General features: G+C 36.3%; 1 long non-coding RNA gene across 1 annotated transcript in view; it reads right to left on the bottom strand.

The window, feature by feature from the left end:
• Positions 1 to 1,138: 1,138 nt before the first annotated feature.
• Positions 1,139 to 20,614, bottom strand: part of LOC137221165 (uncharacterized) — an 80,024-nt gene continuing 60,548 nt past the window's right edge. Inside the window, exon 3 of the long non-coding RNA XR_010941907.1 lies at positions 1,139 to 1,926. This is a non-coding gene — a long non-coding RNA (uncharacterized lncRNA). The remainder of the gene's footprint in view (positions 1,927 to 20,614) is intronic.

Raw genomic sequence — 20,614 nt, 5'->3', positions numbered from 1 at the left:
CCCTAAACTACTAAATCAAAATATGTATTTAAATTCACTAACCTTATAACCTTACTGTATTTCTTCATACCATGACCTATCATTGAATTATAAATATTAATTTGGGCCTAAATACAATTCAGATAAATCTTAAATTATAATGAACAGTAAATTATGAAAATAGAGGCATATTTTTGGACACTTTCGTTTAACCTTGATGCTTCACGAGGAGACTTCACTTTAAGTTAATGAATTGCAGTAATCTATAGAGACTTCAATAATACTTAATTTTAAATCATAATGCAACATTGTTGATTAATGGATACAGGAATAACATTTTTATCTGAAATTGTTTAATTATAGTCAGTGCTATAAATGGCCATGTTTTATTTCAAAGCAAAAGTAATCCCAATAATTAGCTTTTATTATTGCCTGTTTCACTACTCATCTTTTGGCATATATCTTACTCATATTTTTATGAACTTATCTTCTGTTTTCACAAAATTAGAAGCCCACTGAAGTCATAGTACATTAGTTTTCTATTCCTATCACCTAATACATGGCATTAAATTGTGTAGAACCATCAAAATGGTTGTGAAACTTTTTAGCATAATAAACAAAATATTTGTGAAGAAATTTTCTTTTATTGAGTTTAGAAGCATTTCTTCATAAAAAACAATACAGGCAAAAATTATAATAAAAAGTTATATTTCTTCCTTTGTTAGTTCCTTAACTATTAATATGTGGTTTTAGGTGAAGAATATAAAGGAGTTGAGAAAATTTGGAGAAATATAATTACTTTTTTTGGGATCTAACCTTTCTGTCTTTACATACCTTAAAGATCAGACAATTTTTATAAAAGACAATCTGAAATTCTTTTTCAAAATCAATATTAATGTGATTATATAGCATTAGAATAAAAAGACCGGATTCCATGTATGTAGCCATAGAAGACAACACTAAACCTATTGCGTTGATGAATTCTTTCTGGGTGGTCAGGGTTGTGATAGCACCGAGGAAGAGGTGGGCTATGCACAAGGTCATTAGAAATTCAATCATGTAACAGGGGAAAATCATATAAGTGTAGTTCAACAAGCAGTTGAACAGGCCCCAAGGCCTAGAGACTCATTCTCATAAGAAGAGTGGAGGATCATGATGAACTTGTTTCAGGAATGATTAGATAAGAGGAATGTGAAGGCATTGAAGAGCAACTTGTAGAAAAATATTTTAAAGAGAAAATGAGTTATACCAGAGTGAATGTAGGCAGGATCAGAAAGATGATGAAGCCGGAAAGATGTTTGCCATATGGAGATACAAACCATGACATTTTCCTAAAAATGGGATGTGTATTCCAATCTAGATCTAGATCTGGACTGGGCTGAGTCATACAAATTTTAATCTTCTTAGGAATATAACTGAATAGGGCCTAATATTTATAGTTAGCTAGGAAAAAACTTAAGACATCTAAAGAAATATAAGATTGGTTTCCTGATAATGAGTTGCTGATTCATTGTACATCAGATTATAAAATAATCTATAAAGTAACCATGTATTCGTCATTTTAAAGTATTCTAACAAGATGTTTTAAACAATCACTGCAACATTTTCTTGGTTAAAATGCCTATAGGACTACAAAACTAGGTTATAACTGACATAAATATGTATGCAAAATTAATATGCCAGGCAGTTAGAGGAATATGTACATTTTAAATGATCACGTTATTTAAAGTATCACTTTATAATGATAAGGCTGATGAAAAAGAATTAAGAAAAAATATACTTTGGCTGTGACTTTAAGATTGCCAAGAATTAGACCAAAGCACAGACCTTGTAATAGAAGAGAAACTCCCTGCTGATGCAGGTCATCTCTACCAGGTACAGAGTATTTTTGCTTCTTCCTCAATACAGTCTTCTCTCTCAGGTGTCCAATTCAATCATAAATTCATCCTGTGAATTAAAGGGTACAGGTAGCAGTAAATGTAATAGAGACCTCAGAAATAAACATTTGCGTACATGGTCAAAATATCTTCAAGAGGGGTACCAAAACCACTCAATGGGGAAGGGTCAGTCTCTTTCAACAAATGGTGTTAGGAAAACTGGATAACCATATGCAAAAGAATAACACTGAGTACAGCATATACAAAAATTAACTCAAAATAGATTAAAGACCTAAATATAAGACCTAAAAGTATAAAACTCCTAGAAATAAACACAGGGAAAAATCTTCATGTCATTGGACTTGGCAATGATCTCTTGGATATGATTCCAAAAGCATAGGAAACAAAAGCAAAATGGGTACGTAAGATTACATTAAAATTAAAAACTTTTGTGCATCAAAGAACAAAATCAATAAAGTGAAAAGACAACCTATGGAATTGGAGAAAATATTTACAAATCATGGACATAACAAAGAGTTAATACCCAGGATACATAAAGAACTACTACAAGTTAAGAACAAAAAAATCAAATAACCCAATTAAGAAAATGGGCTAAGGACTTGAGGAGTCATTTCTCCAAAAATGATATACAGATGGCCAATAAGCATATGTAAAGATGCACAACATCACTAATCATCAGGGAAACACAAATCAAAACTACAATGAGATATTGCCTCACACCCATTAGGATGGCTTCTACCAAAAAAAAATTAACAAGTGTTGGTAGGGATGTGGAAACAAGGGAATCCCTGTGCACTGTTGGCGGAATTGTAGAATGGTGCAACTGTAATAGAAAACAGCATGGAGGTTCCTCAAAACATTAAAAATAGAAATACTGTATGATCCAGCAATCCCACTTCTGGGTATATCCAAAATAATTGAAATCAGAATCTCTAAGAGATATCTGCACTCCCATGTGTATAGTAGCACTATTCACTATAGCCATTTTACTCAGCCTAAAAAAAAAAAAAATCCTGTCGTTTGCAACAACATGGATGACCCTGGAGGGCATTATACTAAGTGAAAAAAAGCCAGGGAGAGATTGATAAAAGGATACAAACTTCCAGTTATAAGATGGATAAGGTATGAGGATCAAATGTATAACATGGTGACTATAGTTGATGACAGACAGCATATCGTATAATTGAAATTTCCTGAGTAAAACTTTAATGTTCTTACCAAAAAAAAAAAAGTAAATGAAAGGTGATAGGATGTCTTTAATTATTCAATGCAAAGAATTATTTCACAATGTTTATATATATCAAATTATCACACTGCACACTTCAAATATCTTACAGTTTTGTCAGTTATACCTCAATAAAGCTGAGGGGGAAAAAAAAGGAGAAGTCCTGTTACATCCTACACCATGGAGGAACCTGGAAGACATTAGGCTAAGTGAAATAAGCCAGTTACAAAAAGACAAATACTGTCTCATTCCACTTATATGAGGTAAATAAAGGAGTCAAATTCATAGAAATAAAAGGCAGAATGGTAGTTACCAGGGCCTGGGGGGAGGGGGAAAGCAGTAGTTGTTTAATGGGTTTAGGCTTTTAGATTTGCAAGATGAAAAATTTCTGGAGATCTGTTTCATAACAGTGTGAATATATTTAACATTACTGAATTGTACATTTGAAATGGTAAAGATGGTGAATTTTTTTTCTTTTTTGACTGCGTGGGGTCTTCGTTGCTGTGCAGGCTTTCTCTAGTTGTGGTGAGCGGGGGCTACTCTTCGTTGCGGTGCACGGGCTTTTCATTTCAGTGGCTTCTCTTGTTGCAGAGCACAGGCTCTAGGCACATGGGCTTCAGTAGCTGCAGCACACGAGCTTCAGTAATTGTGGCTCACGGGCTCTAGAGCACAGGCTCAGTAGTTGTGGTGCACGGGCTTAGTTGCTCCGTGGCATGTGGGATCTTCCCGGACCAAGGATCAAACCCGTGATGCCTGCATTGACAGGCAGATTCTTAACCACTGCACCACCAGGGAAATCCCAACGTGGTGAATTTTATAGGTTTTTTTTTTTTACTACAATAAAAAAAAGCATGATCCCCTTGAAGAGGCAGAAGACCATGAGGAGCCAACAGATTAATATATTTTTATATATATTTATATATATACAATAGCATGAGATTAAAGAAAATTAGTGATATGAGAAATGTTTACCACAAAACTAAAAATAAACCTACATTGCAGGAAGTAAACGCAGGATTTATTTTGTAGAAAATGGAATCAGATCTGGGAAAAAAGGGAGAAACCTTCTCAGATTACAGATGAGAAGGCCAAAGGGATATACAAGATTAAATAAAAGGATAACATGATGGAGGACAGAGAATAGAGAGCTAGGGTTCAGATAATTGATACTAATTTAAAAAGAAATAAAACGAAAAAGAAAAACAGAGCCTAAAATTAAAGTTTTCATGAAGAAATATTTTCCTGTGAAAAACCTAGTACATGAAAATTTCTAGAAAATAAATTAAAGAGGGTCATAGCTTAAAAATAACTACAAATTATTGCGACAATAATAGAATTTTAAAAACCTCTTAGGAAACCTGAAAAGAAATAAAAATTTGGGGTTTCAAACTTGTGCTTTCTCACATGTACTGGGCATATAGAATAAAAAATGATATTTGAAGAATTGTATACCTGTTCAGGTTGCTTTCCTATATGAAGGTTAAATGAAAGCTTTTTTCTTTTCTTTTTTTAAAACATCTTTATTAGAGTATAATTGCTTTACAATGGTGTGTTAGTTTCTGCTTTATAACAAAGAGAATCAGCTATACATATACATATAACCCCATATCTCCTCCGCCTTGCATCTCCTTCCCACCCTCCCTATCCCACCCCTCTAGGTGGTCACAAAGCCCCCAACTGATCTCCCTGTGCTATGTGGCTGCTTCCCACTAGCTATCTATTTTACATTTGGTAGTATATGTAAGTCCATGCCACTCTCTCAGTTCGTCCCAGCTTACCCTTCCCCCTCCTTGTGTCCTCAAGTCCATTCTCTACTCCTGCGTCTTTATTCCTGTCCTGGCCCTAGGTTCTTCAGAAACAGGATTTTTTTGTTTTTTTTAGATTCCATGTATATGTGTTAGCATACAGTATTTGTTTTTCTCTTTCTGACTTACTTCACTCTGTATGACAGATTCTAGGTCCATCCACCTCACTACAAATAACTCAATATTGTTTCTTTTTATGGCTGAGTAATATTCCATTGTATATATGTGCCACATCTTCTTTATCCATTCATCTGTTAGTGGACACTTAGGTTGCTTCCATGTCCTGGCTATTGTAATTAGAGCTGCAATGAACATTGTGGTACATGACTTTTTTTTTTTTTTTTCGGTATGCGGGCCTCTCACTGCCGTGGCCTCTCCCGCTGTGGAGCACGGGCTCCAGACACGCAGACTCAGAGGCCACGGCTCACGGGCCCAGCCGTTCCGCGGCATGTGGGATCTTCCCGGACCGGGGCACGAACCCGCGTCCCCTGCATCAGCAGGCGGACTCCCAACCACTGCGCCACCAGGGAAGCCCATGACTCTTTTTGAATTATGGTTTTCTCAGGGTATATGCCCAGTAGTGGGATTGCTGGGTCATACGGTAGTTCTACTTTTAGTTTTTTAAGGAACCTCCATACTGTTCTCCATAGTGGCTGCATCAATTTACATTCTCACAAACAGTGCAAGAGGGTTCCGTTTCTCCACACCCTCTCCAGCATTTATTGTTTATAGAGTTTTTGATGATGGCCACTCTGACTGGTGTGAGGTGATACCTCTCTGTAGTTTTGATTTGCATTTCTCTAATGATTAATGATGTTGAGCATCCTTTCATGTGTTTGTTGGCAATTTGTATATCTTCTTTGGAGAAATGTCTATTTAGGTCTTCTGCCCATTTTTGGATTGGGTTGTTTGTTATTCGGATATTGAGCTGCATGTGCTGCTTCATTTGCAAATATATGCTCCCATTCTGAGGGTTGTCTTTTCATCTTATTTATGGTTTCCTTTGCTGTGCAAAAGCATTTAAGTTTCATTAGGTCCCATTTGTTTATTTTTGTTTTTATTTCCATTTCTCTAGGAGGTGGGTCAAAAAGGATCTTGCTGTGATTTATGTCATAGAGAGTTCTCCGTATGTTATCCTCTAAGAGTTTTATAGTGTCTGGCCTTACATTTAGGTCTTTAATCCATTTTGAGTTTATTTTTGGGTATGGTGTTAGAAAGTGTTCTAATTTCATTCTTTTACATGTGGCTGTCCAGTTTTCCCAACAGCACTTATTGAAGAGGCTGTCTTTTCTCCATTATATATTCTTGCCTCCTTTATCAAAAATAAGGTGACCATATGTGCATGGGTTTATCTCTGGGCTTTCTATCCTGTTCCATTGATCTATATTTCTGTTTTTGTGCCAGTACCATTTTGTCTTTTTTTTTCCTTTTGCGGTACGCGGGCCTCTCACCGCTGCGGCCTCTCCCATTGTAGAGCACAGGCTCCTGACGCGCAGGCTCAGCGGCCATGGCCCACAGGCCCAGCCGCTCCGTGGCATGCGGGATCCTCCCGGACCAGGTCACAAACCCGTGTCCCCTGCATCAACAGGCGGACTCTCAACCACTGCGCCACCAGGGAAGCCCCTATTCTGTCTTGAATACTGTAGCTTTGTAGTATAGTCTGAAAACGGGGAGCCTGATTCCTCTAGCTCCGTATTTCTTTCTCAAGATTGCTTTGGCTATTTGGGGTCTTTTGTGTTTCCATACAAATTGTAAAAGTTTTTGTTCTAGTTCTGTGAAAAATGCCATTGGTAGTTTGATAGGGATTGAATCTGTTGATTGCTTTGGGTAGTATAGTCATTTTCACAATGTTGATTCTTCCAGTCTAAGAACATGGTATATCTCTCCATCTGTTTGTATCATCTTTCATTTCTTTCATCAGTGTCTATAGTTTTCTGCATACAGGTCTTTTATCTCCTTAGGTAGGTTTATTCCTAGATATTTTATTCTTTTTGTTGCAATGGTAAATGGGAGTGTTTCCTTAACTTCTCTTTCAGATTTTTCATCATTCGTGTATAGGAATGCAAGAGATTTCTCTTCATTAATTTTGTATCTTGCAACTTTACCAAATTCATTGATTAGCTCTAGTAGTTTTCTGGTAGCATCTTTAGGATTCTCTATGTATAGTATCATGTCATTTGCAAACAGTGACAGCTTTACTTCTTCTTTTCCGATTTGGATTCCTTTTATTTCTTTTTCTTCTCTGATTGCTGTGGCTAAAACTTCCAAAACTATGTTAAATAATAATAGTGAGAGTGGATAACCTTGTCTTGTTCCTGATCTTAGAGGAAATGGTTTCAGTTTTTCACCATTGAGAACAATGTTGGGGAAAGTTCCCTCTATGCCTACTTTCAGCAGGGTTTTTATCATAAATGGGTGTTGAATTTTTTTCAAAGCTTTTTCTACATCTATTGAGATGATCATATGGTTTTTCTCCTTCAATTTGTTAATATGGTTTATCACATTGATTGATTCCTGTATATTGAAGAATGCTTGCATTCCTGGGATAAACCCCACTTGATCATGGTGTCTGATCCATTTAATGTGCTGTTGGATTCTGTTTGCTAGTATTCTGTTGATGATTTTTGCATCTATATTCATAAGTGATACAGGCCTGTAGTTTTCTTTCTTTGTGACATCTTTGTCTGGTTTTGGTATCAGGGTGATGGTGGCCTTGTAGAATGAATTTGGGAGTGTTCCTACCTCTGCTATATTTTGGAAGAGTTTGAGAAGGATAGGTGTTAGCTCTTCTCTAAATGTTTGATAGAATTCTCCTGTGAAGCCATCTGGTCCTGGACTTTTGTTTGTTGGAAGATTTTTAATCACAGTCTCAATTTCAGTGCTTGTGATTAGTCTGTTTATATTTTCTGTTTCTTCCTGGTTCAGTCTCGGAAGGTTGTGCTTTTCTAAGAATTTGTCCATTTCTTCCAGGTTGTCCATTTTATTGGCATAGAGTTGCTAGTAGTAATCTCTCATGATCCTTTGTATTTCTGCAGTGTCACTTGTTACTTCTCTTTCATTTCTGATTCTATTGATTTGAGTCTTCTCCCCCTTTTTTTTTTGATGAGTTTGGCTAATTATTTATCAACTCTGTTTACCTTCTCCAAGAACCAGTTTTAGTGTTTTTGATCTTTGCTATTGTTTCCTTCATTTCTTTTTCATTTATTTTTGATCTGATCTTTATGATTTCTTTCCTTCTGCAAACTTTGGGGGTTGTTTGTTCTTCCCTGTCTAATTGCTTTAGGTGTAAGGTTAGGTTGGTTATTTGACATTTTTCTTGTTTCTTGAGGTAGGATTTTATTGCTGTAAACTTCCCTCATAGAAGTGCTTTTGCTGATCCCATAGGTTTTGGGTTTTTGTGTTTTCATTGTCATTTGTTTCTAGATAGTTTTTGATTTCCTCTTTGAATTCTTCAGTGATCTCTTGGTTATTTAGTACTGTATTGTTTAGCCTCCATATGTTTGTATTTTTTACAAATTTTTTCCTGTAATTGATATCTAGTCTCATAGCATTGTGGTCAGAAAAGATACTTGTTATGATTTCAATTTTCTTAAATTTACCAAGGCTTGCTTTGTGACCCAAGATATGATCTATCCTGGAGAATGTTCCATGAGCACTTGAGAAGAAAGTGTATTCTGTTGTTTTTGGATGGAATGTCCTATAAATATCAATTAAGTCCATCTTGTTTAATATGTCATTTAAAGCTTGTGTTTTCTTACTTATTTTCATTTTGGTGATCTGTCCATTGGTGAAAGTGGGGTGTTGAAGTCCCCTACTATGATTGTGTTGCTGTTGATTTCCCCTTTTATGGCTGTTAGCATTTGCCTTATGTATTGAGGTGCTCCAATATTGGGTGCATAAACATTTACAATTGTTACAGCTTCTTCTTGGATTGATCCCTTGATCATTATGTAGTGTCCTTCTTTGTCTACTGTAATAGTCTTTATTTTAAAGTCTGTTTTGTCTGATATGAGAATTGCTACTCCAGCTTTCTTTTGATTTCCATTTGCCTGGAATATCTTTTTCCATCCCCTCACTTTCAGTCCATAGGTGTCTCTAGGTCTGAACTGGGTCTCTTGTAGACAGCATATATATGGGTCTTGTTGTTGTATCCATTCAGCAAGTCTATGTCTTTTGGTTGGAGTATGTAATCCATTTACATTTAAGGTAATTATCGATATGCATGCTCCTATTACCATTTTCTTAATTGTTTTAGGTTTGTTTTTATAGATCTTTTCCTTCTCTTGTATTTCCTGCCTAGAGAAGTTCCTTTAGCATTTGTTGTAAAGCTGGTTTAGTGGTGCTGAATTCTTTTAACTTTTGCTTGTCTGTAATCGTTTTAATTTCTCCATCGAATCTGAATTTCTCCATCAAATCTGAATTTCTGCATTGAATCTGAATGAGATCCTTGCTGGATAGAGTAATCTTGCTTCTAGGTTTTTCCCCTTCATCACTTTAAATATTTCCTGCCACCCCCTTCTGGCTTGCAGCGTTTCTGCTGAAAGATCAGCTGTTAACCTTATGGGGATTCCCTTGTATATTATTTGTTGTTTTTCCCTTGCTGCTTTTAATATTTTTTCTTTGTATTTAATTTTTGTTAGTTTGATTAATATGTGTCTTGGCATGTTTCTCCTTGGGTTTATCCTGTATGGGATTCTCTGCATTTCCTGGACTTGATTGACTATTTCCTTTCCCATATTAGGGAAGTTTTCAACTACAATCTCTTCAAATATTTTCTCAGTCCCTTTCTTTTTCTCTTCTTCTTCTGGAACCCCTATAATTCGAATGTTGGTGCATTTAATATTGTCCCAGAGGTCTCTAAGACTGTCCTCAATTCTTTTCATTCTTTTTTCTTTATTCTGCTCTGCAGTAGCAACTTCCACTATTTTATCTTCCAGGTCACTTATCCGTTCTTCTGCCTCAGTTATTCTGCTATTGATTCCTTCTAGATAATTTTTAATTTCATTTATTGTGTAGTTCATCATTGTTTGTTTGCTCTTTAGTTCTTCTAGGTCTTTGTTAAATGTTTCTTGTATTTTCTCCATTTTATTTCCAAGATTTTGGATCATCTTAACTATCATTTCTCTGAATTCTTTTCCAGGTAGACTGCCTATTTCCTCTTCATTTGTTTGGTCTGGTGGGTTTTTACCTTGCTCCTTCATCTACTGTGTATTCCTCTGTCTTCTCATTTTGCTTAACTTACTGTGTTTGGGGTCTCCTTTTCGCAGGCTGCAGGTTTGTAGTTCCTGTTGTTTCTGGTGTCTGCCCCCAGTGGCTAAGGTTGGTTCAGTGGGTTGTGTAGGCTTCCTGGTGGAGGGGACTAGTGCCTCTGTTCTGGTGGATGAAGCTGGATCTTGTCTTTCTGGGCAGGACCACACCTGGTGGTGTTTTTGGGGTGTCTGTGACCTTATTATGATTTTAGGCAGCCTCTTTACTAATGGATTGGGTTGTGTTCCTTGCTAGTTGTTTGGCGTAAGGTGTCCAGCACTGTAGCTTGCTCATTGTTGAGTGGATCTGGGTCTTAGCGTTGAGATGGAGATTTCTGGGAGAGCTTTCACCATTTGATATAACATGGAGCCCAGAGGTTTCTGGTGGACCAATGTCCTGAACTCAGCTTTCTCACCTCAGAGGCCCAGAGCTGACACCCGGCCAAAGCCCCAAGAGTCTGTCAGCCACACTGCTCAGAAGAAAAGGTAGAAAAAAATGAAAGAAGGAAAGAAAAAATAAAATAAAATAAAATAAAAGTTATTAAAATAAAAAGTTAAAAAATTATTAAAAATAAAAAAAGTTAAAAAGTACTAAAAAAGAAATAAAGGAAGAAGTGAGCAACCAAACCAAAAAACAAATCCACCAATGATAACAAGAGCTAAAATCTATACTTTATAAAAAAAAAAAAAAAAAAGGACAGACAGAACCCTAGGACAAATGGTAAAAGCAAAGCTATACAGACAAAAGCACAGAAAGAAACGTATACATGCATACACACTCATAAAGACATAAAAAGAAAAAAATGTATATATCTATATAAAAAGAAAAAGGAGGAAGAGAGCAACCAAATCAATAAATCTACCAATGATGATTACCTCTAAATACTAAACTAAGATAAGCATAAAACCAGAAACAAATTAGATGCAGAAAGCAAACCCCAAGTCTATAGTTGCTCCCAAAGTCCACTCTGTCAATTTTTGGATGCTTCATTGTCTATTCAGGTATTCCACAGATGCAGGCTACATCAGTTTGATTGTGGAGATGTAATCCACTGCTCCTGAGGCTGCTGGGAGAGATTTCCCTTTCTCTTCTTTGTTTGCACAGCTCCTGGAGTTCAGCTTTGGATTTGACCCCACCTTTGTGTGTAGGCCACCTGAGGATGTCTGTTCTTTGCCCATACATGATGGGGTTAAAGGAGCAGCTGATTAGGGGGCTCTGGCTCACTCAGGCGGTGAGGAGGGAGGGGTACTCAATGTGGGGCGAGCCTGCGGCGGCAGAGGCCAGCATGACATTGCAGCAGCCTGAGGCACGCTATGTGTTCTCCTGGGGAAGTTGTCCCTGGATCACGGGACCCTGGCAGTGGTGGGCTGCAGAGGCTCCCAGGAGGGGAGGTGTGGATAGTGACCTGTGCTTGCACACAGGCTTCTTGGTGGCTGCAGCAGCAGCCTTAACATTTCATGCCTGTCTCTGGGGTCCTTGCTGATAGCTGCAGCTCGCACCCATCTCTGGAGCTCATTTAGGTGGTGCTCTGAATCCCCTCTCCTTGTACACCCCGAAACAATGGTCTCTTGCCTCTTAGGCAATTCCAGACTTTTCCTGGACTCCCTCCCGGCTAGCTATGGTGCACTAGCCCCCTTCAGGCTGTTTTCACGTAGCCAAGCCCAGTCCTCTCCCTGGGATCTGACCTCCGAAGCCCGAGCCTCAGCTCTCAGACCCCGCCCTCCCTGGCGGGTGAGCAGACAAGCCTCTCGGGCTGGTGAGTGCTGGTCGGCACCGATCCTCTGTTCGGGAATCTCTCCACTGTGCCGTCTGCACCCCTGTTGCTGTGCTCTCCTCCGTGGCTCTGAAGCTTTCCCCCTCCGCCACCCGCAGTCTCCGCCCACGAAGGGGCTTCTAGTGTGTGGAAACCTTTCCTCCTTCTCAGCTCCCTCCCACAGGTGTAGGTCCCATCCCTATTCTTCTGTCTCTGTTTTTTCTTTTTTCTTTTGCTCTACCCAGGTACGTGAGGAGTTTTTTGCCTTTTGGGAAGTCTGAGGTCTTCTGCCAGCATTCAGTAGGTGTTCTGTAGGAGTTGTTCCACATATAGATGTATTTCTGATGTGTTTGTGGGGAGGAAGGTGATCTCTGCGTCTTACTCCTCCACCATCTTGAAAGTGTCTCCAAAAGCTTTTGCAATTATGCAATTGTTCTGTCAAGGTTTCACTCATGTAGCTCTTCTTGAAAAATGTTTCTTGAATATTTCAAATTGCCCTTGAATTTTTCCAAATTTAGAACTTCATCCCACACAAAATCCAGGCCATAATTTAAATTCTATTGCTCTTGGTAACAAGAAAAAGCAGAAATCTTAGAGATAAAGATGTGTCATGTGTTTTACCATAGGCTTTTCCTATATTATCAAGTTCAGGGACATGGTATATGCAAATGTCATCTTCTCTGCTTTAAGCCCTCTGCCTGAAAGTGGGATTGTCTAATCATCAAATAGTCTTGACCCAAAGAATTGGCCTTGCTTACTTGAAAAAGTAGAGCAGAAGTTAGAGTTACGTCTGTGGGCTACAGTGGATTTTGGGAAAGCATATTGTGAAACTTATTTCCAAGGAAAGCTTTCAAGTGAGAGTGAGTGTTGTTCTGACACTTTTTCTATTTTCCTTCAAGGTTAGTCATTCCATATCAATTCTCTCATACACAAAAGGCAAAAAGGGGTGGCTTTTTTCCTATTCTCTTATGGAACTGTGAAAAAACAGGCTAGTATGATTTTAACATAAAAAAGGATTATAAAAGGGTATTGGCAGGCACTGCATAGTCTCACTTTCATTATAGAATACAGGCTTATATTATGGTAAAAGCCCAGAGAAACCTTTTGTGTCTTGCTTAAGACAAATAGACACTGATTTAATCTGTCTTTCTATTCTGCTTTCCATGAAAAGAGGGAAAAAATGATAATTTTAGTGATGTCAAGGAATCCTAAGTCTAGTTTAGGATTTTTTTTTTCTTGAGGGTCTTTATTAAGTATAAGGGATCACACAAAATGAAAAAGTAAAGAAAATGGTGTATTATAAAGAAAAGACAGTGAGGAGTGAAGTTTGTTAACCAAAGAAGTCTAAATTAAAAGATTGTTTTAAACAGGTTTATTGAGGTACCATCTACATACCATTAAAGTCCATTTAATTGTACAATTTAATAATTTAAGTAAATTTACAGAGTTGTGCAACCATCATCACAGACCAGGTTTAGAAAATTCCCTCACTCCAAAAGCTGCCTTGTGTTCATTTTCAATCATTCCCTATTTCCACACTCAACTCCAGGCAACCATTAATTTATTCTCTTATTCTGTATGCTTCACTTTTCTGGGGAAAAATATCTATTCCAAAAATGAATACAATTATGTTTTAAAAAATATTTTAGGAAAGTGTCGAGTGAACTTCATATTCCTGATTCTGTTGCCCAGAATTCCAAATATCTGAACTTTCATGAGAAGCAGCCCTGCCTATATTCCCAGAAAAGAAAACGTTTACAAGCATGCTAAGTGTTGTAAGAGCCTGGCCTCATTTGTTGTTGCTTAGAATAGTCTTACTATCAGCACTAGGCTACAAAGAGATGAAATTTTATTTCTACAGTGTTCCATTGCTGCTTATCAGACATGGTTCCAGTGTCACAAAAACCTCTTCTAGGCATCTATTTTCCCTGCAGTTGTTAATTTTTCACTCAACCCTGGTTGGACTTTATTCTTATTCATTAATTCTGTCTTATCCACAATCCCAAGGCTTTACTATATGACAAATTCTAGGTGGAATCAATGTGAGGAACTAGGTTTCTCTTTTTAAATGGATATATATCCTAAATGTCACAAGCTCACCTTCATGGATGAACAGCTGTAAGAGAATAGGTCCCTTTTTCTCATGGATAAATGTCCTAAATGTCAAATACTCACCTTCATCAGTGGACAACCATTTATGGCCCAGGGTAGTAAATGCACACAGTGGTTATAATCCTGACACCCCACCATCACTACCCTGATTTCTCTGGTAGGCATTGCAATGAATTATGTGTGAGAAATCTTCATCCCCGCAAAACCATTTTAATTGGTCAGTGTCTACATCTGTATTAATCCTTTCAGAACCTTCTGGGAACTAGTGGGCAGCTCTCGAACTAGGTTCCATATTTATCTCCTGACCTGTCTTCCCCTCATTGCTATGCAGTTAAATTTGTATGTTTTAACTTACATCCAAGATATGCCAAGGAAGTTTATTTACACTTTCTTAAAATGATGACAGGCAGATATTCTATATTCTAGCTTCAATGAACCTCACTTATTTTGAATTTCAACAAATCAGTTGGTAGAGGAGAAATTGGAGTCATTCAAAGACCACCTGCAAGAGACCTGGTGAGTCAGACAAGAAATCATGACATTTTGCACAGATGAGAAAGTGTACCCTAAAAAAATTGTCAGTATCTTTCTGTTTTGTCAGAAGACAGAGAAATATACAAGCTGCTATGCAAGAGAACTCAGCGTTACCTGGGAGTGCAGTGACAGATTATAAAGGGATCTATGTAGACCATTTTCAATTTTTTTCTCTTTAATTGTTTTTCTTTTTTTCTTTTCTTTTTTTTTTTTTTTTAGTTAAGTTGCAAGTCATCAGATTCTGAACTCTAATGAAAGAAAATACTAACTGGTAAATGAAAATCACTGTCGAGAATGTCTGGTACTGGCATGACTAGTCATTTTGAGGCCACTGAGAGTTCAAACAAATTAAATTTGAAATATGTTTCTCTTTCATCCTAGACTTGAAAAAAAAAAGTTTAGGCTGAAAGTGATTGATAATAGTTGAATATTTTTCTATTCATGCTTTTAAAAATACCAGGCTATAATGATTTTCCTTAATTTCTGTAACATGTAATTCTTCCTTAAGAGAAAAGTCATAGTAGGAGAGATAATATGACTGAAGGAAAAACTGTGGCCTTTAGAATCAGATGTAAATATGATTTCCAGCTCTGTGCTCACTATGCATTTGAACTTTTACATAAAAACAAATACCTAATAGTTATTACCTAAATATTTATTTTATGCCATGAGTAGTATAATCATTGGTCTTAATCTTTAAAGCAATTTTATAATGTAGGTGGTCCACCCTCATTTCCCCACTTGAAATCGGAAAGCAACTTAAAGTAAAACTAGAGATATATTTGGACCTAAATTTACAAACCCCAGAATATATTTCACTTTCATTTTAGCATTTTTTTTGGTTTACTGAAATTTTAGTGTAGATTTTTATAAGAAAATTCACAAATCATAAATGTACAGTTCAATGAATTTTACAAACTGATCACATTGTATAACCAAAACTCAGAGGAAGAAACAAAATTACCAGTCAAAATTATCCTGAAAAGTTCGCCTTCCAGTCACTGCCTAACTTCAAAATCACAAACTTATTTTCTTTGTTTCTGAAATTTATATAAATGGAATCATATAGCAAAAAATTATATCTGCGTTCTTCAGTGCATCATTATGTTTCTGAGATCTCTCTCTTTTATTGCATGTAAGTGTAGTTTGTTCATTAGCATTACTGTATAATAATTCCATGTATGAACCTACCCAGTTTATACACACACACACACACACACACACACACACACACACACACACATATGCAGATTTTGCAGTTTAGTTTTGGATATCATGAGTAAGGCTATGGACATTTTTGCACATAAATTTTGGTGAATATTAGTACACATTTCTGTTGAATGTACACTTAGGAATAAAACTGTCAGTCAAGGAATATACAGATGTTCAACTTTGATAAAGCCAAAAACTGTATTTTTTTTTGCTGTGCATTTAGTTTTTTATGTTACCATATCCTGGATTCCCCACTTTATCCTTTGCCACGATATTTAACCTATCAAAATATTGTTTCACATCTGAAAAAACAAAGAATAACCTTGTGAACATGAGAATTAAATACTGTGGCACATTAAGAGTCATCTGTGTTTGTCCCATTGGAAGTATGTAGCCCTTTGAAAGTAGCTTACCTCTTTAGATTTTCTCCATATTTTTCATACAACATTAATTATTTTGATGATTCTGTCTGTTGCTATTAATTCTAATGCATCAAAAACTCATATACTTTATATGTTGAGTATTTGCATTCTAAGAAAAAAATATAAGTAAAATATGTATAGGAAATACCTTAGATTTGTCATATGTAGTAAACACACCATTTTGAGATCTAGGGAGCCAATTTCAAATAGCGTTACATTTTAGCTACTGGCTCAGAGTGGTAAACAAAACACAGTCCTTGCTTTCACGAAGTTTAGAGTCTGTCTTCATGTAATAAGTTTATAGATAATTACCAAGTTACATCTTTCTTCCCTTTTAATTTGCTGCAGAATAATGCCCAGTACTAGAACTATCATTGAGCTAACTGGAATTGGTGTGTACCACCTCTGATTTAAAATAAAGAGGCATATTTTTGGATAGGGAATAGAGATAAATATAATAAGTTTAGGAACTTGAGAACTATAGTTCAATAAATATTTATTGAGCAACTAACTCAGAACTCTGATTGATTATACAAAACTATACTAAAGCATGATCACTTCTATAAGAAATTCACAGAGTATCTCAGAATTAAAGAGCTGCACTGTGAGTATAAGTGTAATTCATATTCATGTTCAATTGAAGTTTTTGTTATTTGTTGGGTTTTTTTTATGATGGACAGTCTGATGGTTTTAAATTTGAATGACAAAGATACTGGTCTAATGATTTAATGGTATTTTAAACCTACTAAAGCAATAAAATAAATCATACATTTTTCAAAGTTTTCAGAAGGCACATTTTAATTTTAAATATACAAAACCATACTGCTCTGTCTTTTTCTATAAAATAAAAAAATAGTTATTGATAGAACAGCTTTTAAATTGTCTTAGTCAAACTCAACCAAAAGGATTTAAAAAATTAAACATGAACTAAAAAGAGTTTTACCAGAATATTGAACTCGCTTTGATATTCACAGAAATCAACACAATGTCCATTAGTGCAGAATAAAAGACATAGAACAATTCAGTGTAAGAAAAAAGCACATTGCATTAATGGAACATTAAAATTATGATTTAAACCCACAAAATTCAGGAAATTCAGAATTAGAACTCCCAAGGTAGTTCTTAACTGTGACCTCTGTGCATGTATGCTGTTTAGAAAATTGAGATTTTTTTGCCTTCCTGATCACATATCACTATGAAGAACAATTTTGAAGGGGAAAAAAAAAGGTACTTTTCCTTAGAACCGCTGTATATGTTTAAAATTTTATACCCACTTAGAAAATCAAACGATCAATCTTATACTACCATATGAGCTAATTATGGAATAAGAAGGAATTTTTAAAATATACTATAGAAAGCTGTATAAGCTACAACATAATGCACATCTACTTGAAACATGATTTGAACTTTCTTTTTGATATAGCCATAAGTGCCTACTATATAAAAACATATTCACATTGCAGAAAGACAGAGGGGAACACTATTAAAATTGAATAGCATGTAAAGAGGAAGGGTCAGGGAAATAATTGAGCAGAGAGTCAAAAGTAACATCCTTCTTATTTTTAAATCTACACTTTCCTGGGAAGATATTTTATCTCTTCAACTATGGCTTCTTCAATTTTAAAATGAGAGGACTGAGTTAAGTAACATCATAGTTTCTTCTAACTTCAAAATTGTATGATTCAGTGACTTCATATAAATTAATATTCTAGAGGAGAATCTTAAATTTGATATTGTATTAGACCTTACATAATTTGTATCAGAGCTTAGGGAGATTTGCCAAGAAAGAAAATGATGTTGATAAAACCACTGGGCCTCTTTTAGATATGATCAGCCTATCTCATTGATCCTGCCCTATCTTTTGGATCTTTTAGTCAAAAAAAGGTTAACTCATCCATCCATCCAGATGTTAGTTCAGTATTTGTGCCCGGGGTTATTGGAAGATATCTTCTAGTAAATCAAAAAACATCATCAGGGCTTCCCTGGTGGCGCAGTGGTTGAGAGTCTGCCTGTCGATGCAGGGGACACGGGTTCGTGCCCCGGTCCGGATAGATCCCACATGCCGCGGAGCGGCTGGGCCCGTGCACCATGGCCGCTGAGCCTGCACGTCCGGAGCCTGTGCTCCGCAACGGAAGAGGCCACAACAGTGAGGGGCCCGTGTACTGCAAAAAAAACCCCCAAAACAAACAAAAAAAAACCATCATCAGGCCTCCTGAGATATGTTTCTCAATATTATGAATGTGAGATCAAGAAGGACTACAGAGAAAGGTAGTAAAAAAGGTAGTAAGCGTAAGAAGGCCATATTAATGTCACCACGGTATATAGCTCTTCAAGCAAAGTCACCACAGCCCATTTTTTTAAATAAGGAAATATATTTATTGAAAAGACAACTGAAAAAAAAGCGTATATACTTACAGTTATATAAACTGTGGCATAACAGATACTATCACAGCCCTTTTGCTCTCCCAGCAGCCAGCACTTGCATCTCTGTCAGCCAGCTGCCCCCAGTCTGCCAAAACCTGGTTTATCTACATGCACAGAGAATATGCATATCCCAGAAGTATCTTGGAATTTACAGACCCCATAGTGGCTTTTGACCAGTATCTGTAAATACCACTGCTCTCTTGTTTCCTATGCTGCAACCTCCACTGTCTTCACAGCTTCCCTGCAAGGCTGAGGCAATGTTATCTACCCTTCAAAGGATTTACTTGAAATCACATCTAGTCCTACTATGCTGCTGGGTTGACTTTGGGAATCCTGGAATAAAAAAAGGCCCAGTTTTTCACAATGTGTTTATTCCAGAATTCCTTTGGGAGAATATTGAGGCCGGCAATCAAAAGGCTAAAAGAAGTAAACATGTGAGAAAAGTCCCATTATATACAAGGGGTGAAACTCTTACTGGGCAACCAACTGAAGTGTGAGTGGCATCCTGCTGACCCTATTCTACCATGAGCCCTGTAGTCCTGCACCTGCTGGCCACCAGACTGGACCAGTCTGAAGGCACTCTGGACCTGACGTTGATGCATGCCCGCCTCCATGAGTTCACCCAGGACATGGGCTGCATGTTTCTCTCTCAATTCACTTTCATATATGTTAGCTTGATGCCCAGTTATAGGCCTATTAATTAAATAATAAATTTCTAAAAGCTAGCAACAACAAAAAAATTCATGACTTTTGTTCTATTTAGATCAAAGGAAGAATAGCACTTTGTTTTTAATTGCATGTGTTTGAATCCTTTGTTGAATGAAAATACAATTAGTTCCAAATATAGAATAACACAGAACAACATAAGGATTCTGTCTCAGGGCAACTCAAGTCTAATAACCATCTGTGAAGTTGAAACTTTGTGCCCAACAATTCTTTAACCCAAGAGCAGAATGCAATCTTCAAGAAAACCAAAATGTCTTTGGATTTTCTGTCATAGATAAAGAATCATTGAGATCACTTGTGGAATCCTAGGGAAAAAGAGATTTGTATGGCCCATTTACATGTAGAGAAAGGTGACTCTTTGATGAATATACTGTGGAGAAAATAATATTAAGGTGTTACCTTAATATCATTTAGAAAAAACTAGGAAACCTCTTGATTACTGGTGTTATAGATTAATTGCTGACAATTTTTGCCTAGCTTTCTTACATGCAGTTGGATAAATTGGGAGAATAGCAGCAACAGAGCTTAAGACAAAGTCTTTTATTGAAAAACAAAGTGAATTCTGAAGAAAATAAAATACACTGTAAATCAAAAATGTCTCAATTATTTTTATATTTGCATATTATATTTTAAATATTGTCAATAGGGATATGCATATTTTATGGCTGAAATAGTAATGACCAAATCATTGTATAGTCTTCTTTTTAATGGAATTTTATATCATGTTTATATGTCACAAAATTTTTCACGATAATCTTAAAGACAATAATATGTTGCCAAGTTAGTGTACTATAATTTACTTAATTTCTTTATTGTAAGAGACTTTAGGTGTTAGAGAATAGACCTTGGGGAATAACCAGGTACATATTGCTTTTTTTTCTCTTCCTGACAAATTTCCAACATGAAATATTTATGACAATACACAAAGTGACATTGTAACTAGTTGAAGGTGAGGAAAGGAGTGTTTAAAAATTAGACTGCTGTCTTAACGGAAGTGACTGTCAATGATAAATTGTCTACTGAGGAACCAAGACAGAAATCCTGTCTCCTAATGGTATGTAGACATTTAAAAGTAAACTCCCATAGACACGCATTATCTATTCAGCACCCCAAACTAGTTGTTGATGAAAGAGTATCAGAGATGTTTTAGATTTCAACATCCATTCAATGTCACAAAATACTTTTTAGTGCCTATCAAACTGATTTTTATCACTGTAAGGTTCAGGTTAAAATATTAGATAACAAATACGGGTACATTCATACTGAAACAAAAATAT

This window comes from Pseudorca crassidens, chromosome 3 (genome assembly GCF_039906515.1).
Source record: "Pseudorca crassidens isolate mPseCra1 chromosome 3, mPseCra1.hap1, whole genome shotgun sequence".
NCBI classification, from domain to species: Eukaryota; Metazoa; Chordata; class Mammalia; order Artiodactyla; family Delphinidae; genus Pseudorca; species Pseudorca crassidens.
This window is presented reverse-complemented; position numbering and strand designations above follow the sequence as displayed.